The 13874-nt window shown below is 34.7% G+C and overlaps 1 protein-coding gene across 13 annotated transcripts in view; it reads left to right on the forward strand.

The window, feature by feature from the left end:
• Positions 1-13874, forward strand: part of CDH18 (cadherin 18) — a 493283-nt gene that overhangs the window by 306779 nt on the left and 172630 nt on the right. For 6 of the 13 annotated variants that reach the window (XM_036400351.1, XM_036400425.1, XM_036400370.2 and 3 more), the window contains one exon: positions 4240-4319. The exons of 3 other annotated variants lie outside the window; for them this stretch is intronic. The gene's annotated coding sequence lies outside the window, so the exon portion shown is untranslated. The remainder of the gene's footprint in view (positions 1-4239; positions 4320-13874) is intronic. 4 more of the 13 variants (XM_036400360.1, XM_054514200.1, XM_054514206.1 and 1 more) reach the window with 1 other exon arrangement.

Below are 13874 nucleotides of genomic sequence, written 5' to 3' on the forward strand. Positions count from 1 at the left end.
GGGTTTAAAGATTCCTGTGCATGGAATGCAAAAACAGCCTGAAGGTTTCAGAGGTTACTTTACATCACTGTACTTTGGTTTTTTCCCTTGCTCTGAGAATTTAAAAATACTGATGTCAGATGGTAGCTAATTTTATTTGTTCTGTTCTCACAGTGACTAAACTACACTGAAAAGAGAGTTAAGTGACTTACTTAGCTTGTAGTGACTTGCTTATTTCCTGTACTTGAAATTTAATGGTTTTATGTGTTGAAAGTGTATAGTTAATGTTGATTATATGTAACCCTTAGATAATGGCTTTCTAAACCCTGCTGCACATTTGCATGGTAAATATATTCCCTGAAATGATTTATAGTTATTCTTTTATACTTCAAATCTTTTTCCTTTCTCCCAGCCAGTGGAGGGAGAAAAGTTGTCACACTAAAAGCCTGACTTTGTTCCGCACTTGCACATGCAATCCATTTGCTCAGTGGGATTCCAGCTAAGTATAGAAACAAGAACATCACACTGGGGGATGTAAGCACCTAACAGAGACCTGAAAGCTTCCAACCTAAAGCTTTGCTAAAGGAAAATGATCTTAGTGATCTTACTCTGCTGTATCTCAGGCAAGAATTAGAGAAAAATGAAAAACCTTGTCTTGCTCACTTCAAACTTACTTGATAATATATGTCATATTATTTTAAATTGTTATCTGTATCTTGTATTTTCTTCAAGACACAGAAGGTAGTGTTGAACTTTACTTCTTTTCTTAATCTGCCAGGAGCTTTTTTTCTTGGCACAACTGGAATATGAGTTAAATATAACTCCTTGCTCTGCTCAGGGGTGTGTAGCAGACCACAAAATTTAGTGCTGTGTGTTTTGCTCTGTACAATGAGCTTTAGCCTGTTTCTCCAGTAAGCCCGCTGCAATTACTGAAGCCACTCAAGGAATGAAGCCTCTCACAGTTCAAGTCAAGGCTTTGATTGCACCCTATTTTATCCAGCACTTGGTCAAAAGATGTACTGAATTGTTTCAGACACTTGCTTTTTTCTTTAATCATAAGTGAAAAGAATAAGCACATACAGTGTTTGTTTCTCCCTAGTAACAATAACTTCTGCATAGTGGGAGACATGATTTAAGAAATAATCTAAATAACCTTTTCAGAAACAGCATTTCAGCAGTTTAATTTGGTTCCCAGAAGTTGTTTCCTAAAAGTTACTTTTGTCAGTCACTGGCTGATGAATACATAACCAGTCTTTCCTCAGCAAGCACTGAAAATACATGTTAGTTAAACTGTTTTCCTTTCTCCTGTGCCCAAATTTTATAAACATTTTAGACTTCCAGAGGATCATTTTGGATCATTCTGTCAGCAGAGATTATAATTAGGGGTATTGTAACTGGATTTGTGATGCTACACTGTAATTTTCAACAGAACAATTGAGAAAATATTAATAATGATACAAAGCAGATGGACAGTTCATAGTAACTATATTCTTCATTAAGAATTACACAAATTGCAAGATCATGAAAGACATCTGTAAGAGTACAGAGCATTCAGCATCTTTTAAGAGATGCGACACATGGATGTTTTCAAATAAAGTAATTGGTATCTGAAATAATTTAATAAGATTTTTATTTCTGCCCAAGAATAAAATATACACTGGTAAAGCTAAGCCATTTCTGGAAGGCAAGTGCCTAGTCTTGATTAGTAAGTATATCAGTAACATCAGTAAACTCTTACACAACAAAGAAAGGAGGCAGGATGAGGAAGGCAAGCTGGAGACCAGAGAGAAATAAGCAAAGTTAGTGGATTGTTCTAAAAACTACACAGATGATGTTTGACGCTGCAATAGTGTCAAATTGCGTAGAAATTGTGGAGCCCATTCTCATTTTAGAACAAACAGATAAATCACTGACCTGAACCCAAAAAACCTTCAGGAATTACCCTACTGTTTGTAAACAAAGTTATAAACTCATACCTCTTGCTGTCACTGTGAGAAGGTGGATGTTTCTCTATTTGATTGAAATAAGCATAGTTACATTAACTGATGGAATGGGCATGCTTTTTTTTACTAGTCCCATCCAACCTGACCTTGAATGTTTCCAGAGGTAGGGCGTCCACAACCTCTCTGAACAACCTGTTCCAGTGTTTCACCACATCAATGTAAAAGGCTTCTTCCTTGCATCCAGTCTAAATTTACCTTCTTTTAGTTTAAAATCACCATCCCGTTTTTGATATCAACAGGCCCTAGTAAAAGATTTGTCACCACCTTTCTTATAATTACCCAATGTTATCTACAGTAGAAGACAGGAGTCTTGCAGCATATCTCACTTGTGCTTTTCCCTGTGATCTAATGGCAAAACTGGTCAGTAACCCCATGGCCTTACTTTGCCTCTTCTGTTTTTCTTTTGGTGATTTGCAAATTCCTTCGCCTTTTTCTCTTTAGGAGTTCTGATAAAAAAGATACGAAAATATTTCACCCTTTCTATTCCTTGACTTTTTTTCCAGGCCTCTTCTAAAATATTGTAGCAATAATATTTTATTTTCCCTGGATTAGCCTTGGGAATCAGAGCATGGAACAACTCCAATAATATCCTGGTTTGTGCCCCTCCATTTTGTCCAGACTCCAACTCGGTTTTCATTTTGCAGGAGCACACACAGAAATGCCAAGTAAAACACCTGTACTGGCAGGTGTCATTCTGGAGATGAGAATTATGACATTAAATTGAAATAGGTGAGGAAGGCAAATTAATTAAGCACTTGATTAAGTACTCTATCTTCAGAAAAGAGACTTTTTTTTTTTTTTTACAGGATCTCTCATCTCTAAATTCAGGTTTCCTGCAGTGCAAGAATACAAATGTGAAAAACAGAAAGTTGAAAAAAGTATTACTGTCAATAAAAAATAAATTAAAAATTATTTTCTTGATAAAAATTTAATTGTAGCTTTGCAAGGATATGAAGTTGATAGCAGCTCATCTGTTTCTGTCCTGTGCAAAGTTACTCAAGCAGAGTGAGTAGAGGTTCAGATCTCATTTTATCTGACTGCTGCTTGCATTTAGATTTTACCCCATGAAACTGGGCATGCCTCATTTTTCTGCTTATAATATGGAAATAATAGCCATTTTCATGCAGGGCAGGTTTCTGTTCAAAAATACATATTTTAATACATTTTTTAATACATTTCCACCTATGCAGTACAGAGGCTGTCTCTTTGCAGGAGTGATTGTGCAGTGCAACAAATGACGGGGTCTTCATGTTGTCTGTCAGTATTGCCACCAGCTGCTGTGAATAGAAAAACATTTTGTAGCTGGTGTGGTCTTGACAAGAGTGTGAGAATGATACTGACTTTTAGAAAGCAAATTGTTCCTATTTCATGTTTTAGTCATGATGCATTTTACATACCTTGTGAAACAGAATTGTGCTCAACACAGTGGCATGTCTAATATATATTATGTTTGAAATGACTCTTTAAACTTTAATTTTTTAAGATGCTATCTGGTGTTTTGTAAATGAGGCTTACTGTAAATTGTAGGTCCTGCATCACACTAGTGTTATAGGAATAATACCAGCACAATTTATTTGTTCTAGAATCACAGCTATTAATAACTCTGTTGAATAGCCAATGTTTGCACTGCATTGCTTACTCAGACCTCTGGGGAATGCTAAGCAATCAGCAGCTTTCAGGTACTTCAGAAAATATGTTTCTTACAATTGCCTTTTTTTTTTTTTGAATTTTCTCCAGTGGAAATTTTCAGGTTTTATATAAAAAAAAAAAAGCAAAAGTGTTTTCAAAGAAGCTTTATTTTGTATCCAGATGTAAACATTTGCATTTGCAAATAAAAAAAAAAGATACTGATATGGTTGATGGTTGTAGACAAACCTTGGCTAATCCTTTAATACAGTTGACCAGTGGAGAATGCATTAGAAAAATATAATTAATTGTTGAGTTATTGATAGTTCACAGTTTGGTAAAAAGACAAACAATTAAGCTGGCTTTATGCTTCTTTTTTTATATTTTTAATACAATTTTTTGGTATTTTTTTATTCTTTTTGCCTAAAAATGTTGACTGTGTCCCACCACAGCTCTCCTGAGAAGGGATCTTTTGTCCACATTCTTGTTAGCTGTTATGAGAAAAAGTTGGTGTTAATACCACTGTTACACTGCTCTTTCCTTTCCCTAAGAGATTTTTTTAGTAAAATGCCCTCTCCCTCAGTTCCTTGAATTCTGACGTGTGTGTGGGTTTTTTGTTTTTGTTTCCCAGCAGCGAAGGAGGCAGTTGGTTTGATTTGGCAAACCATTTGGAAAAGGAGGAGTGGAGAAGTGCCCTGTAACCATTGAACAGTAAGTGCCAGTTTTACCTGCTATTTTAGCCACAGAAGGAAACAGGATATGCAGATGGATTGGCACGAAACTTATAATACTGAGAGGCATACAAAAATGTGCACACCTATAAGTATAACTACTCTGAAATACTTCAAAAAGAAGGCCAAGAGATCTGCTTGGATGTAATTATGGATCAGGTCATGAACAGTCTTGAGGTATACAATGTAAATTATTGAAAGCCAAAACTGAAAAGTACCTTAAGTGGCATTCTGTTAAATTGATTTGGATACTAAGTAGTTTGAAATATTCAATATACAAAGCCTCTAAAATTAGAAAACACAGTTTAGATGTGTGCACACTACTCTGCCCTTGGAAACTAGGAACTAATTGAATAAAGACATGCCTGTCAACAGTATTTGCATGCTATTAAAAACGCTGCTCTGCTATATACTAAAAATGACTGTCAGCTTTGTTTGCAGCATGCTTGTCTGTTAATTTTAATGCTTTTTTGATTCATGTCAAATTAAAATTTCAATTTCAAAATGCAGGTGTTAACTGCTTTCAATTTCTCCACAGCATAAACTATCTCTGCAGCAAAAAGCACTATATAATAATGAATATTACAGGGTAGATTTGGATGTGAGAAGCTGAGCTATCCTAATGAACTCTAATCGGTGAGGCTCGGCCTTAGAAGCATTTAAACGTATTTGTGAGTGTATTATGCACTTAAACTGTTGTTTGAGGATAGTAATACAAGAAAAATATTTAAACCTTACACTTAGTCTATAATACATTAAAAATTTGATTATTGAACAAATTAGTTTAAAATGAAATTCTTGCTTTTCTTGCAATTGAAAATATTACAGCAGCTGAGGCAGAAGTTCATAGCACTAGGTTGTACTTCTGTTAGCTGAGGAAATATGAACATGGCTTTAATATACTCTGGTGTATTTTGTTTATACACAAGTGCAGGGAAGGAGAATGCCATAAGACCTCCCTGACAGTGGAACAAACTGCTCCCTGCATATTTTTGAATACACAAAATATTTATGCTTTTACAGAAGCAAGCAGCATGTAGGAAATTAAAAGAACAGTGTCATGTTTTAGCGGAATAGGACTAGCTGGAAAGAGCATAGAGTATTTTCTTTTTTTTAATGTCGATGTACCTAGGAAGCAGATTAGACCCAGTCAAATCAATCTTCTTGTTCACTGTTAGTATATTTATGGCTCTCAGCTATGTTTCTCTCTCATTTTTGTACCATGTCTGGTGCTCATTTATTTCCTTGGGAAGTCATATGCAGCACAATAGCCAGAGAAATACTGATTCAGCTAAAAGACATGAAGGGTATTCTGTCCATTAAGTGAACTAGATTGAATTGAGATGGCAGGAAATGAGAGGAAAACCAGAGGAAGTGGACCACAAATTTGACCATTTTTGAGTGTTGAAAGAAATCCTCTGTCTTGTCTAGCTGCAAATTTTTTCCATCCACAAAATTTAGTTTCAATACTTCTGCCTTTGAGGGATTGCACATCTTCCCCTGCTGTCTCCTTGGGTTTTGGATGGAAGCTAACTTCAGCTCCTGAGTAATGAATACTGGTTTGCTAGAGAGGAAGAGCGGAACTGAAAAAGTGAGAAAATTGATAAATCACACAAGCTAGAAGGGTTGTGGGATTTTAATGGAACAATACGTGGCGTGTTTTGCTTTTTTTTTTTTTTAATAAATATTGCATATTTTAGGAATTACTGTGATATTATAGGACATCTCCTGTGGTTGGTAGAAATATGGCTTATAGAAATTATCTGAAAGCAAGTTACCATGGGGATGTAGCTGCAATACTGTATTAGTAATCAATGTCAAGGCTGTGTTGTACACAGCAGTCAGTCACTGAATTGCAAGTATAGTAGAAGTGAAACCAAAAGATTTCAGTAAGATATCGGAGAGAATGATGATGATTGCAAGGTTTATAATCCCTTTACCAGAATTTTGTGAGCAGTAAATAGCTGATGATCTTATTTTCAGAAACAAAATTCTGATGCTAGGTTACTTGTAAAAATCTTGCCCTGCCTAGCAGGATCAGAGGAGTTGCTATCTAAGGGTTTTCCTACGCACTTGGCACTAATTATGCTTTTATTAAAGAATTTAATTGAAGAGATGCTACAAAGTACTTGTGTTATAGGCCTGTAGAATATTTTCTCCTGTATTTCCCTAAAGACTATTTTTCAGGACACAACACGTATGATGAGTTTGTGTCAGGGATAAAGACTGATTACTTTGACATTAGCTGTTTGAGGCCTTGTCTGTGCATATGAGAAGGTTCATGATTACTGAGAGTGTTCAGTCAGTGATGAACAGTTGTTCTGATGGTCTGTAATTGTGCAGAGTGGGAGTATATTGACATCAGTAGTACATAGCTGTTACCGTGTTTATTTAAGAAATACTGATAAACTAAAATGAGCTGGATTTTTTGTGTGTTGATGTTATTCTGGTGATTCATGATATTTTGACATGTAAATTTTTGATGCATTGGATTTTATGGTCGAATGTTAAAATAGATAGAAGTAGAGCTGTACCATAAATTGTTTGCTTTCAGTCATTTATTTTTTGTACATATCAAACGATCCGCATCTTGTAGGTTGTGTCTTACCACTAGCACGTATAGTCAGCTTCCCTGGAGTCTCATTTCCTTTCTCCCTGGTGAAAATGCAGTAAAAAATGGATTAGAAAAAAGTATGGTCTCTAGTGCCTTACTTTCATAACACCATTGCTAAAAGCAGCTGTAGTAGATGAGATGGAACCCTTCCTGTCTATAACTTCTTTATTCTAAAATATTGCTTATGAAGTGGTGGTGTTGTTGTTTTGGTTTTTTTCTTTGCTATCAAGAGAAAATAGATGTGCATCAGAAAGTGAATTCTAGAAATGTAGAGAGTTTTTCCCTGTACTTAGAATGCCTGTATTTAGAATAAGATAGTGTACGTATATAACCAGATTGCATAAAAAATATTTTGATTTATTACAGTCCATATAATAAAAACAGTGAAGGGTAGAAGATGAAAGGGAGGAAAAAAACCTCACTACAATCCACAAGATGTTTAGCTATATAATTGAGTTTTTGGTAAAATTTAGTTACTGACAGTAGAAAATTTGTTTTCTTTCATGTATATATAAGGCAAAAGACTTGCAGGGTATGGTAAAAATTAATAGAATATTTACTAGAAGAAGTTATGGCTAGGTAGTGCTCAGGACCAAATATTATTGACATATATGAGTACTTTGCATTTGTTTTTATATTTTAGCTAAAATAAGTTAATTATTTCTTTCAGTAGTCTATGAACATGGCATATTTGAATGATTTTCTATCCAAGGTACGTTAAGGGCATCTTACAGTCTATATATAGCATATACTTATCCTTTAATAATCTCTTTTAAATGGGAAAACTACATACCAAATGTCCTTGTTCATGCATTAAACTCTTGTTTCCTCATAGCAAGCTGTATTTCTTAGACATTTGTTTGAACACATGCTGAAATGAACAGGGTTGAACTCTGCCTCTTGATAATATATTGGTCTGTTCCTGACCTTTTTTTACAGAGGGAGATGTCCCTGACTGACAAAATCCCTGGTATAGTGCAAATACACTGGGATGAGTTCTTAGAAAATTGGCTTTCACATGTATGAGCGTACATGTGGTGTCTGAGCACAATGCAGGCAGCACTGGCCTTTAACCCAAATGCCTGGTCATATTGTGGAGCTCAAGCTCTGTCCTTTGCTGTCAGAGCTGGAAAGAAGCTGTTCACAAAAAGAATTGCTCTGGTACATATTTCCCGTTTACAGACAGAATAACTGGAAATGTAAACGGCAAGAAGTGATGTTGTACGTATTTTGAATCCTGATTACATTTTTCCTCTTTATTTTTTGCCCTTTTTCTTTTTAATTATATATACATTATGTAATTCAACTGGGCTTTGTATGTTTCTAAAGAAAATAAACTCAGATTTTGAAATACAAAATCTAAAAAAACCCCCACACAACACACTTTTTATTAATTTAAAATTTGGAGTCCAAACTGATCAATATAATTGATTATGAAAACATTTGTAGAAGACAAGACTGCAGTTTAATGAATTTCAGTCCTTTCCCCAGTGTTTTCTAAGAGTAATGTTTGTAGTGCAGTATAACATTGAACTCCTTTTTACTATTTTCTCTCTATTTATATAACTAATATAAATATAACTATATAACTATATAACTATAAATATAACTATATAACTAATGGAAGTCAAGAATATCTGTTTTCATGAAATGTAGTAGAAAGTGTTAAGTAAATTACTACAAAAACTAATGTAATCTAAAAAACTTAGAACTCACTCTTTTATAAATTTCATACCTTATAGAAATAGGTTCTCTAGATTACAAAGCCAGAATATTTAATTCTTTGGAATGGTAAAAGAGATTACTTCGTTTTTTGCTTTCTGTTATTTAGGGGAAATACTACAAAATGTTATTACTCTAATAATTCATCAGTGTCAATTCAGAATTGTTTTAATTCTTCAGTATTATTTATTTTCATTGCCTTTGTATTAAGCACTGAATATTCTTTACTGTAAAATTCTTTACTGGATATTTTGTTCAGTGTGTGTATCTTTTCATGTGTCTCTTTTCCTTCTCATGTGTAAATCTGCATTATTGCAATAATCATATAAGAGCCCTTCATTTTCATGCAAGGGGCAGGCACAAGTGCTTAGCACCTGTCAGTGTTGCTTAAATCTGACACAGGTATCTTTTACAAACTGTTCAATATCAAGATGTGTACAAACCCAATAATGTCAGCACCTCACAATTCAGAGTTTTAGAAACAAAACTTATATTCAAGTTTTAAATTTACAGCAAGCTGCATGATGATGTTGGTGAGGATGGTGTGTAGGAGGTGATTTCATAACTATGAAAAAAAATGCTGCTTTGTTCTGCTCCTTGAAAAGTGATGTTGCCGCAGAAAACAAACAAACAAAATATTTCATGGCTGTTTTTCCCCGTATAGGATAGGGTTTGGGATGGAAGATAGTTGCTATTCAGGGTCTTATTCCATCAGCCATCACCTGGGGTTAAAGATCAGCTGAAGTTAAAGAGTGACCCCTTAGTCTCCTATTTGCTAAGTTGCTTTATCCTCCTGTGAAAACAATTTCTCTATGAAGAAGAAAGAGGTTTAAAGCTTCCTTAATGCTATTCAATCTGCATCAGATCAGGATTATGAACTTTTATTAGCTTTTTAAGCTTTTCTAATCACTCTGGGTAGTTTTTGGTTTGCTTGGTTTTGGCATTTTTTTTTTTTATAAGGATCTGTCTTCTGCTGAAGATTGTTGCTTGTTGATAACTGAATCCTTTTTATTCTTAAAGGCTGGTAAGTTTTTGCTACTACTCTCACAAACAGCCCAATCCATATGTAGTAACAGTAGCTCTATGTTAGAATATGTGGAAATTCATGTAGTCTTAACAATGAAATATTTATTACCTTTAATCAAAAGTAGCAGGTTACAGATGAAATTATAGGTGAACAATTTTAGTTATTATTTGTCTTGATTGTTTTCATTCTATATATTCCAAGCCTCATTAAAAAAAAAAGAAAAGACAAAAAATCAAAACCAAACCTGGAAGCTGTTTCACATTAAAATTTCTTTTTCATTGTCCTATCTCTCTTTAAATTATTCTCTCTCTAGTAACTCAGCTGAATGACTACTTTCATAAGTAGGATATAACTAATTACAACTTGCTCAAAGATAGTTTTCATGTTTATTTAGGTATCTTAGTCTGCGATTTTCAGGACTTGCTTGAATAGAGTTCTATGAACACAGCATAAGAACTGGAAATGAGATACAAGTCCTTGCTCAGATATGGATCCTTGCTGTGAAATGCTTTCCATCTTTAAGTGAGAGTGCAATTTTGCTAGTCCTTCAGTTCTTTTTCTGGGGCTCACTTAGTGATGCTCAACATTACTAAACCCTCATCCTGCTCACTTGCAGAAACAAAGCTAACTCCAGAAAACATGCAAGCTACAGTTTGAGGCTCTCTCTGAAAGCAAATTATTTCTTGAAAGTCTTCAATTCACAGTAGAAAGTCTTGTATAAGATATCATGCCTTTATGAACAATTTCAAAATGATCTTACAAGGTTTCACTTGTTGTTAGGCTACTATTGTGACAATGGAAGACAAACATATTTTGAAATTTGAATTCTGCATTCTTAAGTTTTCCTGCTGAATTTATGCATATAGTCTTATGTGTATAAAAGCTGTTCTTCTAGCACCATAAAACACCAATAACGTGATTTTTAAAATGTTCCGTTTTAAGCTAAGTTTTAGTCAGACAAGCCAATTAATGTGAATGAGCTTTTCTTTAATAGGCCTAGATGTAAGTAACTCTTTTTTTGTTTGCTCAATCAGAACCTAAGACATGATCCTACTGATTAACCTAGATTCTCCTTCCCCTTCTGTTTCTGAGGATTTGCTGGTGTTATGGATTGAACATTAAATCTCTGTTTATCTACCTAAAATTTTCACAACCATGAAATAAAGTTGCTTATACAAAGTCTGTGGCCATCAGTGGGATTACTATATTTAACATAGTTTGCTATTTAAGTCTTAAACTAGTTTGTGAAAATTGTCCACTGTGTGAAACTCAAATGAATCTTAAGACCATTAGTAAGGTCTGACTTTGTTTAAATTAAAAATAACTTTTCTAGAATAACAGAGAACTTTTTAAGGAAGAACTGAGGTGACTTATATCTAGAAAAAAAAAAGGAGAAATACAAAGTTATAAAAGCCTACCTTGCTGAAATGAAGAACAGGCTCTCTGCCTCAGAAAAGAAGCTTAGGAAAAACAGTAAAAACCAATCTGAAATAAAAATAAGTCTTTCTGCTCTGAAAAGATGAGTGAGAATGAACATGATTTTGTGTGTTTTAGTATTAGCACAAAACTAATTTCTTAAAGATTACTATAACAGCATTCATTAATTAATATAATGAAATAGTATGTGTTCATAGACACTGTTACATGAATAAAAATTGAGAGTTGAATTTTTTGTTGTTGTTTTGGTGTCATCTTGCTTTCCTGAGAATAAAAGTTGTGATGATATGCATAGATGTTAGAAAAAACAAGGTATCAAATAGTCAGACAAACACAAGAAAATGTCACTGTCTTCCTCATGTCAATATTGACTTCCACTCATAACTGAACATTGTCATTTAACAAGTACACTGTCATTTTTATAGTTATTTTTACCTATTTTACAAATACCATGTTGTCTAATGCACAGTTTCTTAAGACAGAAAAGACATTCCATTCATCCTGCTTATGGATCCCCTTCCACTTGAAGAAAAAAAATATGCATATATGTATACAATGCAAACCAGCATGCATACAAGAGAATTTTCACTTTCTGATAGAAAAAATGCAAGATTAAAGAACCACAGACTGGGCCAGGTTGGAATGAAGCACAGTGGGTCATCTGGTCCAGCCTCCCAGCTCAAGCAAGGTCATCCTGGAGAACATTGCATAGGATTTTCTCCAGATGGTTCTTTAATATCTCCAGGGAGGGAGAGTACACAGACTCCTCAGCAATTCATTCCAGTGCTTGGTCACCCTCACAATAAAGAAGTTCTTCTTGATAGTGCCTATAAACAGTTTTTATGATTGAGGTTTTTGGTTGTGGGGTTTTCTTTTTTCTCTTTTTTCTTTTTTTTTTTTCTTTTTTTTTTTTTCCTGTCCATAGCTTTGGGTACTGGAAATGGAAAACCGGGCAAAAATTAATTAATCAGGGAAGATTTATTTCTAAAGTTAAACAGACCAGTGTGACTACTGAAAGATGGGAGCTTGTAGGAATTTTGTTCACATAGGTACAATATGCATATCTAGTGGAGACATCAGAGTAGTGAAGTTGTGTGGTTAACACTGATTCTAGTATGTTTGGCCGAAGAAATTTCACAGGAGCAATCACAGACTTAAGGACATCTGAGTTAAAGTGTTATGTGATAATCAGGGCCTATAATTACCTTTTCCTTATTTGCCTTAGTTTTTGTACAAGTACACTGAAGCTCAGTATCTCTGGTAGCATTACCTAGGTAGTCTCAGCTGTAAAGAGTTGTACTCAGATAGTCATCTGGGCGGTGTGGACTTTGCAAGTCTTGACTGTCCAAAAGAGCCCCCATATGCTTCTGGGATGATCTGTGGAATTCATCTGCTTCTCTCACAGGTCTCTGTGAAATTGAGCCATTCCTCTTGGCTCTGTCTTTAACTTCTCTGTTGCCTCTTGTTTTGCCATATTTGCCATTTTCTGAACATTTATTCAGTTAGCCTAACCCAGACAACAAATTTCTCTGCAGTTAAACAGTTGTGTGCAGCCTAGAAACCCCCCCAAAAATACTGTATGTTATGTATTATTAAGATTTCTGTAACAAGATTATTATTAATAGTGTACATGATTTTAAGTTTAAAGTGCAGTGCCGAACTGCTAGCAAATGACAAGAGGTAAATGCCTTTAACTGCTTCTGAAGACTGAAACATCTGCATTAGATCTCTCTTCCATTTATTTTTTGCTAGTCAATGGGATGCTACCATACTCCTCAGAGGAGCTCTTGCTATTCATTTTTGAGAAATAATTTGTTAGGACAAACAGTACATGTGGACTATACACAAGTGGGTTATTGCAAGTTCTTTCTATTTAAACTAAGTAATTGCTCATCAGTGTCTCTTGTATTTGCTTTGTTCCCTGATTGGTGACCTGACCTTAATATATGGGAGGAATGAGTCAAGAAATCAGTGAGATCTTTTTCTGCTAGCAAGTTCCTTGGGAAGAGAAATAGCACAGAAGAAAAGCCTCTGCTGCTTTGGGAATATAAAGGGACCTTTGCACTACCTTGCATCCCTATATTACCCTTGACTAGTACATGGACCTTAGATATAAATGTAGAAAGTTTCCTCTCTGGTTGAGGAACAGAGAGAGACATGAGTCAGATTAATGAATCATCTCTCTGTGTTTTACAGTTGTTCCTTTCACAGCAGGTAATGGCTAGCATGACTGTGTGTGCAATTATATTTACAGAAACAGTGGCTAGATTTTATCTGACTAATTGTGTTGTTACTGTGTTGTGCTTCTGACAGTCATTCTCAGTGCAAATCACTTGGATAGAGTTGCAAAAATATTTCTTCAGTCATTTGTTATGCCATTTCACTTCTTTTATCCTGTAGTTTCCATATCCCTGCTTATGATAGGCAAAATAGTTTTTTATGTCAGGTGAGGATGGCACTGAAAGCCTTAATATTGTTTTAATGTCATGTTTAGATTATCTGTTCATTGTAGCTTGTGTACATGCAGTGCTCATTATCTGCCTGTGTACATGCAGTGCTGTTTGCAGATTAAGAACTTTTACAGTCTTGTTTGCAAACTTTTCAAATCCCTTTTTGTTCAAGAAAGATCTGTTTCATAACTCATTTAACTCTCGTAAAATGTCTTTGGTCATCAGGGTATCAAATCCATTGATTTTTAGTAGTGTTTAATAATTTCCTGTACCTATTTATGAATA

Source organism: Molothrus ater, chromosome 1, assembly GCF_012460135.2.
Source record: "Molothrus ater isolate BHLD 08-10-18 breed brown headed cowbird chromosome 1, BPBGC_Mater_1.1, whole genome shotgun sequence".
Lineage (NCBI taxonomy): Eukaryota > Metazoa > Chordata > Aves > Passeriformes > Icteridae > Molothrus > Molothrus ater.